This window comes from Cryptomeria japonica, chromosome 11 (assembly GCF_030272615.1).
Source record: "Cryptomeria japonica chromosome 11, Sugi_1.0, whole genome shotgun sequence".
NCBI lineage: Eukaryota > Viridiplantae > Streptophyta > Pinopsida > Cupressales > Cupressaceae > Cryptomeria > Cryptomeria japonica.
In genome coordinates this window covers 568673161-568697740 of record NC_081415.1, presented here as the reverse complement: position 1 = coordinate 568697740, position 24580 = coordinate 568673161, and positions in this window count along the sequence as shown.

Below are 24580 nucleotides of genomic sequence, written 5' to 3'. Positions count from 1 at the left end.
GGTGAGATAGACCCATCACACTCCACCCCAAATAATTTGTACTAGGGCTTCACAAAGTATTCTTCAAACAACACATAATATGATTTGTTGAACCTTGAGTCCCACAAGGATACCCATAATTGGATTGGTTGGTCCTGTCTTTCCTTGTTCCTGGAAGTCACCTTTAATTCTTCTGGCCACAAACCCTACATCTGCCCATGAAACAAAACCATATGCATTAGCAATGAGTAAAATTTGAAAGTAGGGTTAGGCTCTGTTTGCAAATTCAATAATCCTTCATGAAGCTTCTCTGCCAAGTAAGTTTCATTATCAAATGGCCTCGACTCATGCATTTGAATGTCTGCAGCCAACACCAATGGGCCTATCCTTGTAACATCAGGAACTTCTTCCCAATAGACCTGGCCGCATGCCCAGTATGTGTACTGTACTTATTGTCTGAACAAAATGATTTCAAAGGGAGGACTATCTTTCTCCGCAAGTCATCCCTTCTCCTTCTTGTAAATCGCTAACTTCCACACTGTGTGAGCAATGTCCATTTGCGTATACTCTCCTTCTAGGTCTATAAAGGATAGGGGCATGTAGGGCTCATAAGTCATACCAAAGACCTCCTCAATGGTCCCAACATATATCTGGATGAATGGATCCCCATTAGGCAATTGGATGCATCTTTTTTCTTTGTTGTATTTCCTAGTAAGTAATTCCAATAATCTGAGATTCAACAAAACATTTGGGACCACCAATCTACCCAAATTTGTTGTCCAAGTGTTCAACAGTGGCATATCCTTGTTCTGCCTCAAATAGTTATATAGAAACAATTCACGGCCCCTTATGGTGGTCTAGATATCTCCAACCTCTTTGTACTTATGTTCCAATTGATCCTTGGGTAGCAAATAGGTTTTAGATCTCCTCAACTTAGCACCCGACGACTCCATTTGGTCAATCATGTCTTGGTTCAATTTTCGCTTCTACACACCCTCCACAGACTTCATCTTTTTAGCTTTAGTGAACTGTGTATCTGAAATATCTATGACCTTTCTCTTCCCTTCTGAACCAGAAGCCTCCATGATTAAGTGCTTGAATTCTCAAATTACCTGCACTTCCTGTCTGCAACTTCAATGTTGATGGCTGAAGAAACTGTGAATAATTCTTTCACGAGAACACTTTCTTTATGTTGGATATGTAACGGCTAGAGGGAGTCTTTAACGATCAAAACTCATCAATTTTGCTTCATGTGGATAAAATCCACCTGATCACTAGCATTTAATAGTGGTCATTGTATCAAATATTCCAATGGCTATTCGGCATAACCCTACTTGATAATTCAATTACTTCGTGCCACCCAAATTTTTTGTTCCTTCAATTACCTTTTTGTCTCGCCTATCGGCATAGGTCATTTCGACTAGTCTTTTTGCACCTTATTCTTGTTATTGGGATGCTTTGGTCTATCGGAGTATTATTTCCCGATGTAGTCACTTCGCTTGTGATGAGCTCATCTTCCTTATCGGGTGTCGACATAACTCAATATGCATCTCCCTGATGATGTGTGTTATCTTGATGAGTCTTCTTCCTTTCTTGACTAGAACTACTTTATCGGAGAAAGTCTTTCCGATAGAGTCGCCTTCTTTATTTGGTGCATTAGGTATCGGGGTAACATAAATTAGGACCTCCCGACAACCTGATGTCCTTGCTATGCATACATCACCTTGTCAGATATCAGAAAGAGTTCCACCTATAACCCCATCAAGTATCAGGATAACATTTTTTCCTCGTTGCCAATAGTGTATGTTATCCTGATGACGTCGTCTTCTTGTCACACCATCGCTGTAACACCCCCTCTGATGGGTTTCCACTTAGTCACACTTTGTTGGGCTACTCATGCTTTTGAAAACAACATCAGTATGATTTACTTCAAACAACATCATCCTCCTTAGGTGATCTCATCAGGGTAACTTATGCCAATAAGGAGAATTTTGCATTTTTTTACAAAAGAAGCCCTTTTCCATGGATGCTTCACCCATACTGTAAGGAAAGCACAGTGCAGAAAAATGCTTCCCTAATGTCAATTTGTAGGGGAAATAAGACTAGTATGTTTATAAACTTTACAGAATACTAAGATTAGCATATACAGAACATAAACAATATCGGAATTAAAACACACACAGAGATAAACACCATGAATTTACTTGGGAAACCCTTTTGGAAAAAAACCCACCACTGACAACAAGAGAACTTTATTCACAACACATATGTTCACTTTGATCACTTCGGCTACACACCACATTATACAGCTTATCATCTGAACAACAACCAATGTTTGAGTTTCCTCTTGGCTTCATATACATTTTCCATGTCTACCGTTCAACTGTCAGTTTGCACCAATCGGTTAGACATCTAAGTATCTGCATCGGTCTGCATTCTGAGAAAACAATTATCCCACATGCATCCAGGAATCAAACCAGTTCATATTCAAATACACCGGCTCAGACACGTTGACTCCATCAGGTATCGACGTAACTTCAAAACTACATCTTCGATGGCCGATGACAGACCCAATCGCTGAAGGCGAATTCATCGGGTATCGACGTAACACCGAACAAGTTCACCTGCAAGCCTTAGCCCTTCTTTGTCATCAAGTTTGACTGGATATTCATCGAGCAGTTTTCCACTGCGGTATAGCGACAACTGTTTGATTTGCATCTAACCTGCATGCCCTTTATCTTTTCATCCATTTGTGCCACGTGTCAGCTTCCAGTTTGCTCATGGATCCACCTGGACCCACCACCTAGACTGCCATCTCAACCTGCCACTAGACCACCTCCTCATCAATTACCAAGCCACGATGGTGAACCAATGAGTATCTTCATCATGTGGTATTGCGACAATCATCGAGTCATCCCGAACTTGCTCACTCATTAACTCACCTGAGTTGCTCTTTTGTCAGGCCCCACCTTGGTCGCCAAGCCATGATGGATAACATTCATGCATCTCCATCATGCGGTATAGTGACAACCATTGGATCTAGATTTAACTTGCACACCTTTTATCCTTTTGTCCATTCGATAACCGATTCTACCCAATGATCGAAGGCGACTTTGTTGGGTCATCGGGATGACATCAAACTTACTACTCTGAGGTCTGTTAAAGACATAGGAGGAGGACTCATGGGGTATCGGCATAGCAGACCGAGACCGCTCTTGATAGCCGATACCTACTCCGCTATGTCGAGATCATCGACAGAGGTTGTGCCGATAGAACTCCTAGATTTTCTTCACACTGTTTCATCAGTCAGAGTTAACCAAATCAGTATGAACAAAGGTCAAGTGAATTAGAGGCATATTTCCAACACATACCACTAACATCTCTAAACATGTTCATGACCTTGCTCTATGTTGATCCTTCAAAAGTACTTCTGCAATGAAACTAATTGTCAAGCTAAGGATTGCAAAAAATGCCATAGTACTCAACATTCCCTTCAATATGCACAAGTGATGCTTTTTCATGAAGATACTACAACATATCACCTATATATACAATCCACCAGCAAATGCTCTTATGATGAAACTAAAAGTGTCCATATATAGCACAAAACTATGTTGTAAAAATATGTGCTAATAGGATGAACCTAATAGTAATGTAGCTTTGTGAAGTCATTTGTGCCAAGCGACTAATATCATGGCAAACACATTTGACATCAACAACTATCTTAAAACACTATCACACTAAAGATATCATCACTATGGATTTTTACTATTGATGATATCTCTTTCTTTGTCCGATATGTGCAGGACCAAAATGGGAAAACACCAGAAATGGAAGGACATTATGGTATTGGATGTTCAAGATGCTAGTGAAGGTTTGCATCCCTTTTGTTCAAGGGATATTCAGTGGATGCCAATTTGTATCAAAAATAATTCAATGATAGACCTGTGTGCAGCAATTCCACTGGGTAGATTGGATGCAATCATCAGAGGGGAATCGTTACGCAAATGTGTTGAAACCTAATTCCTCCAAAAGATGCACACTGAGCACAATAGTGTTGTGCACAACACGCATAAAACAAATATGTATAGCTGATTCATAGACACATTCTTTCCTATTCTTTGTCTACGTTTAATGACATTACGTCTATTGTTGATAATAGGAGAGTTGTTTTTGAAGGTATTGGTGTTCATATGGACCAGAAGACAATAGGAAAAAGTCATTGAATAAGAAGCGCACCCTGACATATCAGAAAAAAGAGGTTGTACATGCCACTTCATTGTTAAGGTGTTATATGGTAGGCCAGATGTGGCCATCTTGATATTGAAGCAACCATTGCATGTAGACAAGAATGGAGAAGCTTTTCATGGCATGGATGATACCAGCAATGAGCTGTGCTCTCAATTTGCACCAAACCTTTCTGATGAATGCAAAGCATATATAGAGATGCCATTACTGATGGATGTGAGCATTGACACTATTATGGACAAACATCTTGATGATCCTATTTTTCATGACATGTTGAAGAAGAGACATTCATTCGTCACATGCAAGGATGTTATGAATGCGGCAACAAGGGTCCATTCTATTCGGTCATGAAAGCATGTGCACGATGCCAATAGCATCTTAGAATGGAAAAAAAAAGCTGAGGCGATTTTTATTTTTTTCCAGGAGCCACAAGGTGCCGACGGACCTTTCATTATGGGAATACAAATGGCTTGGATGCTTGAAATGATGGCTCAATTCTCGCATGACTCAATCATCTCAATGGATTTGACATTCACAACAAACAAATAGGGGGTAAGTGTCTTTGAACTTAACCTATTTTCATGTAGCCCATTTGATTTGTGGATGGTCATGCTCTTCCTGTTTGTTGTTTAAAACAATATCAATTGTATTCGTGACTCATCTTTGATGAGCAGCAATCGAGGGTGCCTGTTGCATGGGTTGTGACATCAAGGAACAAGATCAAGGATATCCAGGTGTGGTTGATGGAGTTGCGGAGATGAGGAAAGGAAAAGAGGCATATTGGAGGATCAATGCATTTATCACACATGATGCGAGTGCAGAGATTCAAGTGATAGAGTAAGTGCAAGAGCGAAATGTTTGTCCACAAGAAATCAAACATTATGATATGTTGGTCTACATTTAATTTCAAATGAGCAGGCTCCCAGCTCAATTAAACATTTTGTTCATAATAGGAGTGTTTTTGAATGTCGTGTCATACTTTGTATTTGGCATGTGCGGCGAGCATGGCTGAAGAATGTGTACAAGTAAGAAATGAAGGAAAGATCAATGGACATTTTTCACCGTCTAGGGGCGATAATGATGGCAATGCATGAAAGTGAAGAGAACACTATGGAGGAGCTGCACACTTTCTTTGCCAAATTTAGTGATCAGCCACATTTTCTAGAGTACTTCTACAACACATGGTGTCAAGGAGAAGGCCATATCGATGAGTTGGACATTACATTCGACTGGTGGCTTTATGACTTGTTACCCATTTTGGTTGTCGTTTGGTAGTTGACATCCTACTCCTATTTTTAATTTCTTTTTTTCACTTTTTTTTTGGCTAGCTATGTGGGCGAAAAACTTTAGGAATTTCGCTCATGCTAACCAGGACACAAATAATGCCATCGAATCATACCATGGAAAGTTGAAGTCACTACACCTAAGAGATGATAAAAAGACATGCTCGAGGAGGATGGACAATCTGCATTTTATACTTGTGTATAAAGTGGAACCATTCTACCAGCATAAGCGAGAATTGCAGCATTTTGGATTTATCAAAAACTACATGTTGACACATTTGCAAACTAGTATGGAGAGGGCAAAGGAAATTTTTGATGTTGATTGTGTTCTAGACGACACTACTCCTGGTTGGTATTGGGTGAAAAGTCAATCCTCGTGCAACTAGTATGTGACTAGGAAATTTGTGGATCACCTCTACATTTGTGAATGTCCGTGGAGTTTGCGAGGAAACATATGCAAGCATGCGTTGAAGGTTGTTTCAATGATGAACAATCCATTCCACGATTCACGTGTTCTAGGTAAGTGGATGTTCGTGAATGTTGATCTTTGCTAACTTAAAAGATGTGTAGTTCACTCTAAGATCTTGTTTCATACAAATCATATTCCTATGTCGATTCCAACATCTGTTAATACAAATGAAAACCCAACACCTGAACCTGTCGTCAATAGCATTTCTAATGCACATACAAATTTAGAGGATGTGACACCATAATGTGGAACTAAGCAAACATAAAGTTAAACATATTGTCGCAAACAATGCCAGGTTCAGGCGATAAACTAATGGCATTTGTAGGATATCTGAATAGGTTCATGGCTGATCTTCAGAATGTCGGTGCCATGTCATTTGATTTTAGTCCGTCTAGCGATCCAGCCAATACAACCACCGAATGTATGTGTCCTTGGTTCAGTGCAAGTCAGGTCCGTTGTCACAATCGGCGGCAATATAGGCAGAGTACTACGAGTGAGATCTGTCATGATGTTCAGCAGCCTATCACCTTTGAGTTCCCCTTTGAGACTTCTAGGAGTAGAACGGGAAAGAGGTGATTAGACCAAGCACCGGAACTGCATGTCCTTGACACTGCATCAGTTGTGTTTGTTACAGGTTTGTACTCTAGTGTCACTTGTAAGTGGTTTTTAAACATGTGAATGCTGCATGCATTTATTTAGTCGTCATGTCTTGAATTCGATGAAAGTGATCCACATTTATGTGTGATAGTGTTCGACACCCCCTCAACACCTAGCCATAGGAGTCATCATCGGCGATTGGCTTTTGATGGTGTTTTACGTGGACAGGGATCACAGAATGATCCTCCCTGATAGTAATATTGGTATTATTTATTTAGATTAAACTTTCTGTTTGTAACTATGTCATATATGTGCTTGATGTTTAGTCATTCTTCATTGAACCTGTTGCATAATATGGAACAACTTTGTTTATTTTAGTTGTGTTGTAATGTTTACTATTAGTGTCCCTAACCATCTTTTATAATGTATCTTTATATGCAGGTCTGTTGTTTTTTTGACCTTTTTTATCACTAAATGGCTTTCACATACACGTCGGGTGATAGGCATAGGTTTTATGCAACTTAGTTTTTAGTATTACGCTTTTATGTCTTCAATTTATTGAATTCTCTAGTTAAATAATTAATATTCTTATGGTGTGATTATGTCTTGCATTTTTTTAGTGCTTAACACTCTTATGTCTTACATTTATTGAATGCTATAGTTATATTACTAACACTCTTATTGTATGTATCTGTAGACTACTACAGAGGTTGGCAGAGAACGACAAGGAGTCTGCCTTATTTCAGCGCCTCCCGAATATCATTGTTTCAGATATTATCTAAACAATAACTCCTAGACGGGCCAGTGAGTGGACCATTTGAATGGGAAGACATTATACCGAGGATAATATGTACACTGTCCACATAGAAGATGTGATCTCATTCACCAGATCGTCGACTCTGGTGATGGTCACTTTGTATAGGTGACTATGGCTAGTGTATTTCACCCTTGCGTACTAGCTAGTCACTCTCCCTCGGATTCACATAATGTGTGGTGACAAACCCCATTGGAGACGTGGACGGTCCCTAGTGCCATACTCCGATGAGAGTATCGAGGATGTCACAACATTATTTCCATGGAAACTCCTTATTATGGACTACACCCACATTTTCACGGGTTATGGTAATCCTCGGCCAACACAGAGGTTTGTCAGGATACAGAGTAGATTCCCAATGTAGATGAGGTCCTCTCATTAAAATTGTATAACTGCTCCTGTATGACTATGATCTTTTTATAAAATAGTTCATTTCTATGGTTACATAGCCGATCTTTGTACGTCATTTGTCTCGATTGTTTATGATTTATATGTTTGTCTCTATACACTTTATATGTGTACAAACCAATACATTTTATATGTTAATTTAAATCTAATAAATATAATCCTTTCTCTGAACATGTCATAGCGGACACGTCCATTCTGGCTCCAAAATGATAGTATGGATTGATTAACACACCTGTTAGTCATGTGTTTTACACCGTTGATTTTACAATTAATGGCTGTGATTGACTAACCTGTCCCTAACGCACTGTAAGAAAGGTCCATTTTGGAGAAAGGTCCATTTTGGAGCTAGAATAAACGCAGCCTATCATAGCATTAAGTCTACTCTAAAACGAATAGCATTGATTTTTGTAATAATGCAATTTTGATATGCAATGAAATTAAGATGTGAGATATGGAATGCAAATAATCTAATAAATATAATCCTTTCTCTAAACATGTCATACCATTAAGTCTACTCTAAAAGGAATAACATTGATTTTTGTAATAATGCAATTTTGATATGCAATGAAATTAAGATGTGAGATATGGAATGCAGATGTGTAAATTATGAACACTTGGATTGAAGAAAATTTTCTATCCTTCATGATGATGCAAGTATGTCAATGTTTCGTTTAAGATAGATCAACAAGATTAATTAGGGAGGTTAGGTTTTAGAAATGCATTATTGTTACAATATAAACAATTCATTACATGTCATCAAAGGGAATGGGGCAAGATAATTGAAGACAACACTAGACTATGTGTATAACACTAGCAGATAGTATAAAATAATTTCATAAGTGATCGACAAGGAAACTTAAAAATTGAACATAAATTACATATAGTACAAATTATAGACAAAGTTTTCAAACATGGTAAATATAGTCCGTGAATTAGCGAAATCAACTAACATGGTGTGTTAGCCTATTTTGCCATTTCGTGGGGCAAAAGGAAATGGTGGCCAGGTAGTCCACGAATCAGCAAAAGATATCGTGTTAGTCGATTTTGCTTATTCGCGAACTATCTTTACCATGTCCTTTTACTCCGCAAAATGACAAAATAGGCTAACATGCCGTGTTAGTCTATTTCATCATTTTGCGGGAAAAAAGAACATGGTGGCCTGGTAGTCAGCAAATCAGCGAAATAAAATAACATGACCTATTAGTCTATTTCATCGTGTCATAGGACAAAAGGAAAGGCTGAAGCTATTTTGGCTCCAAAATGACTACCATTGACTAACCTGTCGCTAACACACTGTACAAAAGGTCTTTTGGAGCCATCAATCGACTAAAACCACATGTTAGTCGATTTCACTGTTTTGCGTGGCAAAAGGAAATGGTGGCCAGCTAGTCCGCCTATCAGCAAAATAGACTAACACACCATGTTAGTTTATTTGTGTTAGTCGATTTCATTGATTCGAGGACTAGTTGGCCGACATTTCCTTTTGCCATGCAAAGCAGTGAAATAGACTAACACGCTGTGTTAGTCGATTTTGCTGATTCGTGGAATGCATGGCTGCCATTTCCTTTTCGCTTGCAAAACGACAAAATAAACTAACATGCCACGTTAGTCCTTTTCGCTGATTTGCTGACTGGCAGGCTAAAATCGACTAACATGGCATGTTAGTCTATTTTTCCGTGAGACAGTGACCTGGAATTGGCGGGTAGCCATCAGTGAAAATGACTCACTTCTCACATATATATGAAGTGTTACTTTCAATTTGAGTTTCTTTGTTTACGAAATACAAGTATAACTAATCTGCGTGTTATACTCCACCTTATTCGCATGCTAAAGCTTAAATATTTAAATACTCATTGATCTTTATTTAATATTTATGAAGAAGAATATTCATTGAGCTATCTTATGTACTTGTGATTCAGTTTATCCATCATTTGTAAATAATCATTTTCAGTCTTCAATAAGCAACTATTATAAGAAGGTGGAAGTTAAGAAAACTTTCCATCATACAATTACTGGTTCTTTTAAATCCGCTATATAAAAACCTTTAACCTATAGATTTAGGTTTCAGGTATAGATTCACCCACCTTGGTTCACCAAGACTGATTCAGAAGTCATTAAGAGAAGTGCGATAACCATTCACCATACAAGACGTGTAGAAAAGCCACATATAACCATTCAGAAAGAATGAAAAAGTGTACAAGAAACCAATCATTAACAATTGAAGTTGTTTAAGTGAAGTCAAGGGTCAGTGCAAGAAGACGAGTCCACGTTTTGGCCAAAAAGTGGAAGTCTTTTCCCTGATTTTCAAGTTTTGTCTCATTTGAGCTTAAATTTTGAAACACTTGGAGATTGAATCTTGGAAAAAGTCAGTATATAAATGATAGTCCTCTGAGTCTAATTTCCAAATATGTAATTTATTTTAATGCCTACATAATAAAAAATAACTTTTTGAATGGAATTTTAAGAAATATGTTTTAAAAATGCCTATTTCAGGACCATACCATGCGTGTATGACCCACACTTTTTGACACAATTAAAATTATTTTCTCAAACCGTTTTGGGAAATGGTTTGTAACACACTGAATATTGATGAGCATATTTTTCTATATTTTTTTTCAAAATATATATATATATATTTTTTTAATTTTTTAATGACCATAATTATCTTTTTAAAAATTTGACGTGTATGACCCACACAATTTGACATAAACCTAACATTTTTTTTATTTTTTATTTTTAAAATAGAAAATAATTTTGTGTAGATTGATGACATATATTTTTTTTCTCAAAATCCATTCAAATAAAAAAGTTATTAAATTAACAAAATTAGTTAATATTTCAAGTTTATGGACCCGATTTAGTATAAATTAAATGAAAAATAGTTAAAATAATCAATTTTTAAATAAATTTACTTATTTAGAATCTAGATAGTATAATCTGAAATGGGTTTTAATTTAGTATAAAAATTCTTTAATTAGAGGCACGTAAACTATTTCAAAAGTTCATATTTGTGCTTTCATTCATGGAGAATTGAATTTGCATGTCCATGTCTCAGGTGTGGCCATCCCAGGCCTATCCTAGACCTAATCCCAAGGCAAGTGGTGGGTTGTGGAATTAACTTCCAAAAAATGGGGGCCCGTTCCTAAAATTATCGCTACTTTTCAAAAATGAAACAATGCTCCCGAAAAAAAAGGGTAAAATCAGATTTAAAAATGGGGGCCCGTTTTTTAAAAACAGGACTCTGTTTCATTTTCAAACGGGCCCCCATTTGAGAAAAAAATGGGGTTTCACCTCGAGCCCCCATTACTTTTTGCCTCGGGGGCCCAAAGCAAATATGGGTCCTCGTTTTTTGAAAACGGGCACCCGTTTCTAAGAGCATGTTTTCCAATGCACGAACTTTCACCAATTTGTGACCCATTACCTTGCACTTACCCTCAATCACATTTATTTTTTATTTTTTTTTGAAAATGTGGAAAGGCCACTTAATATATTTTATTAATATATATATATTTTTACAACTGGTTCAAGAAGGGCTCCCGAAGAAAAGAACCAGAAATAAAAACTTCGGTCAATCACATTTATTGAAAATAACCATTCATGAAGCATACAAAGTGTTTTCTTAAATGAAAGAATATGTCTAATTACAAATAGTCTACACCACTGTTGACGTTTTATTCAACAGGAGTCAACAATATACATCTAGAAAACTTTCGTAACAATGCAAGCCTCTTATGGAGGTAGAGGTTGAGTATTTAAATGACTTTTGTTTCCCCCAATGGTTAGAGTAAGGGGAGGCACATTATTCCCATCATCTTCATTGGTTATGAAGGCAGACACCTTCACATACCTCTATTTCTAGTAGTGAGAGTGTTGCGCACAAACATCTAGCATGCCCTGCATCTGGTCACTTATGATTTTGTTGTTTTTAGTGCACGCCTCACGCACTACCTCATGTCTCTCATTCGCCATCCACAAACTATTCACTTCTAGTTCAAGGTTCGTATTCTTATCATCCAAGTCCATGATCTTATTATTGAGTTCCATGCATTTCTTATTGAGTTCAGTGCATCTCCTTTTCACTTTAGTGAATCTCCATTCAAGATCAGAAACAATCCCCTTCAGCCTTTCATTTCCAGTGTGGGCCATTTTGACCTCCCGTGTTAGTAGTTTTACACGCATGGCGTCAAATTTCATTGTGTCCATCCCATCATTCCAGTTTGCAAAGGGCGGTGGTAGTTGTCTTGTAGACTTCCCTAAACCATCATCGAAGGTGAGAACATCGGGCGTCCCATTCACCTTTGAATTCGTAGTAGGCATTCTGTTCTGCGAAACAGATGTTTTGACACCCTTGATTTTTCCTGTCCCTGCTCTTCCCATTTCCATCCCTCAAAACAATGCCAAAAATAAGTATCAGTAGATAGGTGGGCAAGACAACATGAAAAATGTAGGAAACAATAGTTTATGCCAACACGAAACAAACAACTATTTGTTGCATTTTTTGCATGAATAACATTATGTAGAATACAAAAGTTAACGTGTTCACTAAAGTTGACATTTTCAATAAACTGTGCACTTGGGTGGCAAGTTACCTGCCAATTGGGAATCCATGTTTTGGGAAGATAACTCCATCAGTAACCACTCCTCGTCCTACATCCAACTTATTACACATCTACCATGAAACTATAACAGAAGTCTAGTGTATTTTAATTGTTTTTTTTGGTTATTTCATTTCAAATTTAGTGTTCAAAAACAAACAATAACAATAGTATATTGATTTTTTGTAAGCTATAGTGGAAAGAGCACATGGTTCATAATTTCAATCAAACATTCTGCTTGATTTGTATACGTAAAAGAGTTGCAGGAACCCTATTTCTACACAATAACAAAACCTATGCATATGCAATATGTAAGAGACCTTGAACAAAACTTGAACAATAAACAATTAACAACGACTTTATTATACCATCCACTATCATTATTAAAAATGTAGCGCACCGAAGATAGGTTTGTGAAGTTATTAAAGGGTAGTTGATGGTGCAAGATCACCATGAAATAGTCCAACAAATCAAGCATTTATAGTTATGTTGCTGAAAATAGCAGGAAAGGTTGAAAATAAAGTACAATTCATTTAAAACATAAACAATAATTGAGAGGGTTTAAACTATGGTAAGGTAAAAGCCATCTCAATATAACATTTCCAAATCCCATCTGAATAGTCTATCAAGACTGATCTTCCATCATAGTATCTCACTCTAAATATTAGGAAAGAGGAATAACAACTATGATCGAAAAATATTATCGCCTCTGTTGTCTGGGTTGCGCAATGGAGTTAACAACACTGTAAAATGTTTTATGCTTCTTCTCATTCCTATATAACTTAGGAGGGGTGATGCCAAGTGATCATAGCCTCTAACTTACCCATCTGATCACAGGGTCGCATTTAATATCCTCTTTTTGTGGCTGGACACTTTCGCCAACTTTAACCTACCACATACAAATGACATCATATGAGTGTTGCCTATTTCATTCCATTGGAATAAGATAAATGATGGAATGAGAAGACAAAGGAAGGGATCTTCTCATCTTTGAAACTTATGGTGGGTGGGGAATAGACCAGGTCTTCAATAGGCCACACCACCAACGAGTTTAGGTAATCCAACAAGACATCGACGAAAGGAATTGGGCGAGGCGGCTGGGCATTTGCATCAAAGACTTTGATGATGTGAACTTTAGCACAATGTTGTGGGACTGGAATAGTATGACACATTACACCCTTCCCCAGGCCATCAACAATGCCTTCCCCAATCACTACCCCATCCACTAGTAGGTGGACTTCAACTCCAACAACAAAAGCGTGAGCATCTTCATTGGCACACTCTTCTTTGTCTTCCACGGTTGCCTACATCAATAACGAGTGGACGCGATCACTTAAATAAAATTCTTTATACATGTCCATCAAACATAGGCAAATCCATTCATGGAAATGCAATACAACAGTTGTGGAATATCTCTCTCCTAGCTCGTTGCCCCCATCGCGGTCACAGTCTACATTTGTACATCCATCATCATTTCCCCCAGACTCTTTCTCAATGCTTTCTTCTATCGGATTATGTTGCAAAACGTGACACATTGTACAGGAGTGTAAGTACACATTAAACCCATACACCTATGAACATTATTGGACCAAGGCCGATGAATTTTACATGACTAAGGAAAAAACCGGAACACAGATAATGGACACAAACCACAACATCATAAAAAATGCTCTCCAGTATAACACTGCCTCTCACCGCCTGCTATCCAAAATAATAGCCAATAATTGTTCATATCTACTCTTACCCTACAATGTCTGCCCCAATTAAGTAGACTCCTCTGCAATATTCTCGCCATTGCATGCACTCAAATTTCCATTCAGCGTCTCGTGCAGCTTCTCCCTCAAAATAGACTTTTGAAGTTTCTTGTCCAATATCGCAGTTGACCACATACAAAAAGAGTTAGTCTATAGTATAACACACCATGTGATGATATAGCACTACATGTCATGTACAATGGCACCGCATTACCTATTCATCTTCGCACCTATCCTCCAACCTCTGCCCCAATTTAGGAGACTACTCTGCAATCACCTCGCCACTACATGCACTTGGTTTTTCAATCATCGTCTCCTTCACCTTATTTCTCCTAACAGAAATCTGATATTTTGGACTTGGTTTTTGGGGAACACTACACATGGTGTCATTAGGCAACTGTATTGATTATTCTTTCCTCGTATCATCCATCATCTGCCCCAACTCAGGAGACTACTCCGCAATCTTCTCACCACTACATACACCCAATTTTTCATTCGACGTCTCCTTCAGCTTCTTTGACGAAACAAACTTATACCTAATAGACGACCGAGGTTTTTGACTTAATTTTTTGGGCAAACTGCATTCTGTGTCATCCAATACCACAGCATAATCTATGCTCCCTCCACGGACCCCATCAAAATCAACCTACAATGACATGGATGAAATAGTCAACATACTACACAGTGGAGTGCAAAGCATACCATGCAATGAAAACACACATGTGGATAGGCCAACAGACAGTCACCTTCGATGAAAAACATGTCACCTCATATGAAGTCAGACTTGTTTTTTCTACGGCATTCTTCTTTTCTTGCTTCCTCGATGAATCACATGCAGGATCATTGACTGGCACGTTTCTTTTAGGATGTGAAGTCCGCCTTGCTTTTTTCACAGCACTCTTCTTTTTTGTTTCCTTGATAAAACAAGTGCACCCTCATTTATTTCAGGATCTAAAGTTGGCCTTGTTTTTTTTGCAGCATTCTTTTTTTCTTTTCTTTCCCAACGAAATAGATGTAGCCTCATTCACTAGCACGTTTATTTCGTGATTCGCCTTCGATGCTAGAACCTCATCGCCATGGCCTGCACTATCACTTAAAATCTCGGCACCAGGATAGGATAGGTCAATAAGTCATTCTTCACATGTTTAAAGTATTTTAGTAAACTCCAAAACAATACGATCACTAAAAATTAACTCTATTGCAATATTCTTTCTTTCCAGTAACTATAAAACCTTCTTCCTTCTTGCCTTCCTAACTGGACTGCTATCATACACTTGCATTTCTTCCTTTATCTCTTCCTTCCCTTCAGTAGGAAGCTCATCACGTGTTTTCTTACCATATTTCATGCACACCTGGTTAGTGACACATTTTTTTGCATGCTATGTCGTACACCCATTTGGTATTCGATATTAGACTCCCTCTTTTTCAAGTGTATCAATGATTTCTTTGAGTGACCTGTGCTGTGTTGTCCACTACCACATAGTTGACAATTGCATCGTGCAATCCCCAATAATGGAAGTTGATGTTCTCTGGCTCTATGCATATTAAGCCTCCCCAAATCCCAAAACTGACAGCCTCCATTTTTGGAACAATAATGGAAGAGACAAAAGTAGTGCAACCTGCCATTAATATGTTCTCTTTTGTGAGCGGCCTGTTGCTACGCATAGTCAATAGAGATAAAGAGTCACATTCAATTTTGTACTAATCAAGCATTATAAAGATAATCTAATATATAATGACTAATAGTTGACCTCCTTGTTACTTGCCCCTCCTCCTTGTTCTTGTCCCTAGTGTTGACAAAATCATGTTGCTGTTTAGTCTCCTGCTCTATGCTCACCTCATGCTCACTATGAACCTCCCCTTATTCACTCTCACCACCTAGAGAATCAGTATAATTGCCCGCATCTACATTTCCAATGGCCTCATCTTTCTCACTAGCACAACCACTATCATAATGTTGTTCAATAAAATAGAACACATCATCGATGCATTTTATGCCCATGTATATATCTACATTTCCACTTATAAATGCCAACTTCCAACAACCATGCCATGCAATGATGGAAAAAAAATATAATGCAATGATAAATAATTACCAGTGTGGTTGTGTAGTCACTGAGAAGCCGACTTGACAATGGGTTCAAAATTGGAGACCCGACTGGTGACTCATTCAGATTTGAATCCCCAACTAGTCCCTAACCTGAAGGCCCATCTCCTGACTCTTTCAGATTTGGATCCCCAACTAGTCCCACATCTAAAAGCCCAACTCCTGACTCTTTTAGATTTGAATCCTCAACTAGTCCTAGATGTGAAAGTCCAACTCCTAAATCTTTTAGATTTGAATCCTCAACTTGTCATGCATCTGAAAGCCCAACTCCCGATTCTTTCAGATTTGAGTCCTCAACTAGTCTTGGATGTGAAAGCCCAAATCCTAAATCTTATAGATTTGAATCTCCACCTGGTCACACATCTGAAATCTCAACTCCCGACTCTTTTGAATTTGAATCCTCAACTACTCCCAGATGTGAAAGTCCAACTCCTGAATCTTTTAGATATGAATGCCAAATTGGTCCTGCATATGAAAGCCCAACTCTCTCCTGGGTATACAAATTGGTTCTACAGTCACAAGCATTAAACAATGACAACACCAAGCAATACTACATGTTGCATAATCCATTAAAACTACTTAGCTTATAGATAGGCTGATGTCATGTGTTAGTGGGAAGCAAACGTCACCAACTCCCTAGAGATCATCTTCCTTTAGCTCCAATAACCCATAATCAAGATCAGTAGTTTTCCTCAACCTTTTTCGCAACACAATTGACATGATTGAACTGAAACAAAAAAATACAATTCACATTCTTCACACTATCAATAACACCACACATTGACCACAAATGACATAGCCAGCACATAACCAGTTATTCCCACACTGCAATACAAAGTCAGCATGTCGTTGTGTTATGTACAACCTAGCTAACGGTTTAGCCATAAACTACCCATGACATTCCACTATAGAACATATTTCATTGCAATTGCAGTGAAATAATAACTATGATCCATCGCCAATGTTGTTAAAAAGGCTTCCTGTGTTCTCCCCATCCAAAAATAAAACCCAAAAACTAGACTTTGTTAAGGATTGATAAAGAAGGATGCAGAACATGCTTAACACATCAATTGCATCTATTTTGCCTCCACAACAGACCTTTCCTACAACATGTTAGTGACAGGTTAGTCAATCACAACCGCTAATTGCAAAATCGACGGTGTAAAATGAGTGCGCAACAATCAAGATGGTCAATCTATGTCAAAGAATACACAAGGATTCATTATCATTAACAAAGTCTTTGATGATAATTAATGGGTACAGAGACCTCCAATTCATTATTCCAAAGACACATGTCTTTTGAAATGAGTATCTATTCTAAAGCTTCCATCTCTTTGTTGATATGGGAATATTATTATTTATTGAAAATGTAGTCTTAAGTTACAAAAAGAAAAAAAAAAACATTGTGAAGGATAGACACATGAGGAGTTTGCCATGCCAACCAGAGACATCTGAAACAGAACCCCAAATAATATTTCAAATCGGAATTGGATCATCGAACACATGTACTTCTCAAACATCACGAACATCAATAATCTAGATAAACAGATACACTGGGATGAACATAAACACTCTCATGCAAATCAATAGAATATATGAAAAATTTATAACACATAGTTCGCAAGAATCAGGATTTCTGGTTCATATATTCAACACTGGTTTCATGACTCGAAGATCCATAAATAATAATCGTAGTGTATTCAGGTTGGAAAATTATATCTTATTGTCTAATATGGTGCATCTATAGCATATAATATAAGGCATCAACCAATTGCATTGTTCATTTTCATCATTATCAAATTCAGTAAAAGTAAGGACATTAATATTATATGATCAAGAACTGAAATCTATACACACATTTGTATCGCATAAAAAAATTATATACAACAAACTATATATATAACAAGCCCCTTTCAAAAATTTGCACAAGCCCAAAGATTATTAATAAGGGGACAAATGTTACAGTGCAAGTACTATTAAAAAAGGGAGAGAGAGCAACAACCTGGGAACATCTGGATGTTTGCTGGGGGACAGCTCAATAGTCCTTTAAAATCAACAACCTGCATGGATAACTAATGTTAGTGGTAGTCTACATTGGGAAGTAAATGCATTTCAAAAGACATAAAAGGAACCTACATGTTCATATAAGAAAATGCAATTTAACATTCAATATAAACTACCACTAAGTAATTTATATCACCTAAATTTGTGTCAATTTGCCATAGTGTCAGAGTTGTGCCAGAGTTATCTATATCAACTACCTATTTTTCGTACTGTTGTTATATTCTCAAGGACAGACACCTCTATTCTGACTCGAAATCAACGCTATGGTCTGACTAACATGCAACTTAGTCACACATTTTACACTATATTTTACATTCAACGGCTGCAATTGAATAACATGTCACTAACACATAGTAGTATTTGTCTATTCTCGAGCCTTGTTATTGACTAACTCCAACTCCAGTTGTAATTTGCATTGTGTGTTAGTCTTTAGCTTTACCACTGTTAGCTCCATCAAATCACAAACCGTACATGAACAATGGTCCGAGAGGTTGTGTCGATTCTGGCTTCAAAATAGACAAATCGTACAGACTAACAACATAATGTTAGAAAAAAGAAGCCATCAAATACAAAACCTACGATTAAAAACCTACCACAAACGTGGGGTGTTAGTCCCCCCATACAGGTTTTTGCAACCACAATAGAGGCGTCCCGCTGTGAGAGTAATTTGAGTTTTGTGCTAGTCTTTTCTAGTGCAGGAGCACCCTTCCAAACTCTTTCTCTTTCTTTGTTTTGTTGGTGTTATGCTTCTTTAGAAGCCATTGTACATTAAATAATGAGCCATGTGCTCATAGGTCCTAGTTAGGGTCCTAGTGGAGGTCTTAGGGGTCATGAGTCAAGATTGTGATTTTCTTGAAAATGGAGGGTATGTGTGTCCTTGAAGTGTTTAGGGGTCCTTTATAACATGGTGGTGTCCGTAGGTTGGCCCAGTGTGGGTCTAGGAGTCATAAAAAGCAACATTGGGAAAGTTGCATGACAACTTTTAAAAGTTGTCAAGCAACTTTTCCACCATGATGTCAAGTTCTTTAGGTTAGCATGGAAAACCCTAGTTTGAGCACACAGACTGAGGTATAGGTAGTATAAGTACTTGCAAACCCTAAATGAAAGGGTTGGATGTCAGACATTGTACGACCCTAGCAAAAATATCAGACTGAGACTGTAAAACTATTACTAGTCAGTTTGAATGAAGGAAACTAGTAAGTTAATGGATTGAGATAAGTCCAAAACTGTGTGGTTTGTCATTCATGTTGTAAATACTTTCATTTCAAGCAATTAGTTTAGGTTCTTACTTGCAGATTGAGTGTGTTTGTAAATAGTCTGTAAATTGTCTTCTTACTGTCCAATTTTGGACAAGATTATGTAAATGAAGTTTTAACTCCATTCCCCATTGTGGAAACACCATGAAACCATGGGGAATGGATGTGAACACCTTGTACTATAGTCCAAAGCAAGAAGGGCCCTTGAAAATACAGGCAGGCCAAGAAAAGACCTACTCCTAGGCAAGACTGGATAGTGCCCGGTTAGGAGAGGCTAGATTGCAGAGGTCTTGGAGAGCAAGGTTGGATAGAGGAGAGTACATTCTTTGGAGGAGGTGTAGAGGAGTGTTAGAAGCATAATTAGTGTGAAGGAGGAGTCTCCACCAATCCAAACAAGGTGGCTAACACACAAAACCTTCAGTGTGACCCAGACAGACCACAAAACCCTCACAAAACCCTTACAAACCCCAAAAATTTGCCCTAGGCACTGTACGACCACTTGGAGGCCCAAAACCTAGAAAATCCTTGAGCCCTTGCCAATTTAATGGTAGTCCATTTTGGGAGTTAGGGTTGTTTGTGCATCATCTATGAGTGGGAGCCCTAGAAGACCGGTTAGGAGGCCTAATTGGTCCTAATCCTTGCAGCCCTATTTTGTAAGCAAAAACACAAAACAGTGAAATTGGTAGAAAGGATGAAGGTAGAAACTTCTTGGGGGCACATGGAGGGATGTAAAACATGGTTTAAGACTTGATTTAAGCTTGATAAGACCATGGAAAGTGTGGAACAAGCCTTAGCCCTTATTAGCCATAGTAAGGGGTTTTGAGTCTCATGAGTAGGTGAGACCTTAGCAGCAACATAGCAACTCATTGGTGGGTGGATTGGGCAAGGTCAGGGGATTCCTCAAGCAAAGGGAGTCCTAGAGACCCTAGGGTGTGAGGAGAACACCAGGAGATCCAAGGAAAGGATCCAAGAGCATAGACTAGGCTAGTCTATCCCAAACCCAATCCCATCAGATTGGTATCAGAGCCTAGTAAAAGACTTGTTGGACTGTGTATGTCTCTATATACTGGTGAATCAGTAGGGGAGAGAAAAATGGTTACTAATGCAGAGCTGGCTAGAGAGGTGGAAGAGCAGAAGGAGAAGAATAAAATCCTTGAAGCAGTAATGAGTGAGATAAGGGATAAACTGTAGGAAGTGGTGGATCAAAGAACACATGAACCTTGGGATGAAGACACCAAGGGTAAAGGCAAGAGAACTATCGACATAGATGAAATAATTCCTGAACCAAATCCCTTATTCAATGAAGAACCTTTTGTGAACGCTATCAAGGCTTTGAACACCAAATCTTTTGAAGGATTGCCACATTTCAGTGGGAGAATGGACATAGACACTGTTATGGAATGGATTGAGGGCATGGAAAACCACTTTGAGTGTGAAGGAGTGACAGAGGCTCAGAAGGTTAAAGTTGCCAAATCAAGATTAAGGGGTGCAACTTTGACATGGTGGAAGTACCTGCAAGAAGAAAGGGTTAGCATGGGGAAGCTACCTATTGCAAATTGGAAAGCTATGGTGAGTAAGATTAAGGAGAACTACTTACTAGAGGATTATGAAGTCCAACTTCATAAGAAGAGACAAGGATTGAAGCAGAAAGATCTTAATGTAACTTCCTACACCGAAGAGTTTCAAAAGCTATGTCTTAGATCAAAGGTTCAAGAAGATGAATCTATTAAGGTGGCTAGGTATCTAAGCGGCCTAAAGTGGAACATAAAAGAGGAGATAAGCCTATGGACTCCTACTACTGTTCAAAAATGTCATCAGCTTGCTGTTAAGGTAGAAGAGAGGAACAAAAGGAAAGGAGACTCCAATAACAGGGGTAGAGGCAGAGGTAGAGACCAAGTGAATCACCGAGGTGGTTACCAAAGCAAAGCAAATGAGCAGAGAAACCAAGGAGAAGCCAAGTTGACTGAGCATGGTAGTGAAACCAATCTCAGAGGACGAAACTCTAGAGGAAGAGGTGCACAAGGTGGTCCAAATAGGGGTAGAGGTACCAGCAGAGGTAACTCCTATTTTGCAACTATGAAGTGTTACAATTGTGGACAATTGGGACACCCGACATATAGATGCCCTAACAAGCCTACATCATCAAATAGTGGAAAGAGGGTTGTTTATGCACAAGAACACTCTTCAAGTAGCAAGACATCGGATGTGGACCAGATTGAATCAGAAGTTGGTGATAATCTGATGTTCAATAGGATTTTGATTAGACAACCGGTTAAGGAGGAACCCAAACATAGGAGAGCATTGTTTAGGGTGAGGTGCAAAGTTCTTGGTAAAGTGTGCAAGGTGATAGTTGATACAGGCTCAACTGACAACATCATCTCAGAAGAGGCAGTTAGGAAGTTGAAACTCACAAGAATACCCCACACCAATCCTTACAAAGTGACTTGGTTGAACAAAGGACATAGTGTGCTAGTTAATGAATAGACTTGGGTAGAGTTTTCTATTGGAGGATATAAGGATAAGATCCTTTGTGATGTGTTACCTATGGATGCATGTCACTTATTTCTAGGTAGACCCTAGCAATTTGACAAGAAGGTGATCTATGATGGAGAGGAGAACTCCATATCATTCAAGAAGGACAGCAAGACCTTCAAGATTCAGTCTTTGACCGAGGATGAAGAGGGAACTTCAAAAAAACCTAGTGTTTTAATGGCTACTGGTAAAGAGTTCCTAAATTTACTACATGAGGAGGAGATAGTGAAGTGTGCCATCTTTGTGAAGCCAAGTGAGAAAGCAGACAAGTTGCAGGTAGAAGTACCCAAGGAGGTAAAGAAAATGTTGCAAGAGTATAAGGACATAGTGAGTGATGGAGCACCTGCAACACTCCCACCAAGAAGGTCTATAAGTCATCAAATAGACTTTGTTCCTGGTGCATCCTTACCTAACAAGGCTGCATATAAGCTCACACCTGATCAGAATAAGGAGGTATCAAGGCAAGTGTAGGAGTTATTGGAACAAGGACTGATTAAGAAGAGCATCAGCCCATGTGCAGTCCCGGTGGTGCTAGCATCAAAAAAAGGAGGTAAGTGGAGACTATGCACTAACTCAATAGCAATCAATAGGATAACCATAAGGTATAGGTTTCCTATTCCTAGAATAGAGGATCTAATGGATTGTTTAGGAGGGGCTATGTATTTTACCAAGCTAGACCTTAAAAGTGGTTATCACCAAATAAGAATTAAAGAGGGTGATGAGTGAAAGACTTCTTTTAAAACCACAGATGGATTGTATGAATGGCTTGTGATGCCATTTGGGCTTACTAATGCTCCAAGCACCTTCATGAGGTTGATGAATGAAGTGTTGAAGGATTTCATAGGCAAATTTGTGGTGGTGTATTTAGATGACATTCTCATCTATAGCAGAACCAAAGAAGAGCACCTTGAGCATTTGAGGTTAGTCTTAGAGAGGTTGCATGAGGAAAAGCTATCCATCAACCTAGAGAAGTGTGACTTCTTGAAGCAAGAGCTGATTTACTTAGGATTTGTGGTGTATAAGGGAACCTTGAAGATGGATCGAAGCAAAGTGGAGGAAATCTTGAATTCGCTTGCACCTAAAACAAGGACTAAAGTTAGAAGTATATGAAATTTGTGAGGAATTTCAGTGGCATATGTGCACCAGTCCTTGACACCATAAAAGGAGGTCTTAAAACTAAGTTTGAATGGACTGAGCAGGCAGAAAAAGCATTTCAATTGTTGAATAGGAAGTAGCCACAAAACCTATCCTTCTCCTACCTACGTTTGATAAGCTATTCACTTTGGAGTGTGGTGCAAGTGGAATTGTAGTAGGTGGTGTATTGAGTCAAGAGGGAAGACCTGTGGAATTTTTCAATGAGAAGCTTAATGAAGCAAAGAAGAAGTACTTAGCCTATGACCTAGAGTTATATGCATTAGTGCAGTCTCTAAAGAAAAGGAGGCATTACCTACTTCCTAAGGAATTTGTAGTGTTCACAGAGAACCAAGCATTGAGTTACATCAACACTCAAGAGAAGCTAAGCAATAGGCATCTAAAATGGAAGGAATACCTCCAATCCTTCACCTTCACCATCAAGCATAAGAAGGGGCAACTTAATAGGGTGGCGGATGCATTGAGCAGGAAGTTGTTGACAGTTCAAGAGTTACAGTTATAGAGCATAGGAATAGAAGGTTTCAAAGACCTCTATGAAGGAGATGAAGAATTCTCAATAGCTTACAAGGTTTGCAAAGAGTTTGAGAACCATTTCCATGGTGAGTATGTAGATTACACTCTCCAAAATGGTCTCTTGTTCAAGGGTAACCAGTTGTGTGTACCTAGAGGATCCATGAGGGAGAACCTCATCCAAGAAAAACATAATGGCAGTTTAAGTGGACACTTTGGAGTTAAAAAAACCTTGGATTTAGTACAGAGGTACTACTATTGGCCAAAGTTGCCAAGAGATGTGAAAATATATGTAGAACAGTGTGGTGTATGCCAAAGAGCCAAAGGTGGATCAAGCAATGCCAATTTATATCAACCATTACCAGTCCCTAATAGACCTTGGGAATGTATAAGCATGGACTTTGTAGTAGGACATCCCAAGACTAAAATAGGTATGGACAACATCTATGTGGTAGTAGATAGATTTTCCAAGAGGAGTCATTTTATCCCATGTAAGACTACACATGATGCAAGCTATGTTGCACATCTCTTCTTCAAAGAGATTATTAGGATTCATGGACTCCCTTTAAGAATTGTTTCAGACAGGGATAGCAAGTTCATGGGTCATTTTTGGCAAACATTATGGAGGAGACTAGGAAGTAACTTGTCATTTAGCTCAACTTACCATCCACAAACAGATGGTCAGACTGAAGTCATCAATAGGGTGTTAGGTAACTTGTTGAGGTGTTTAACTAAGGAATATGGCCAGACATGGGACCTAATCATTTCTCAAGTAGAGTATGCATATAATGACAATATGAATAGAACCACCA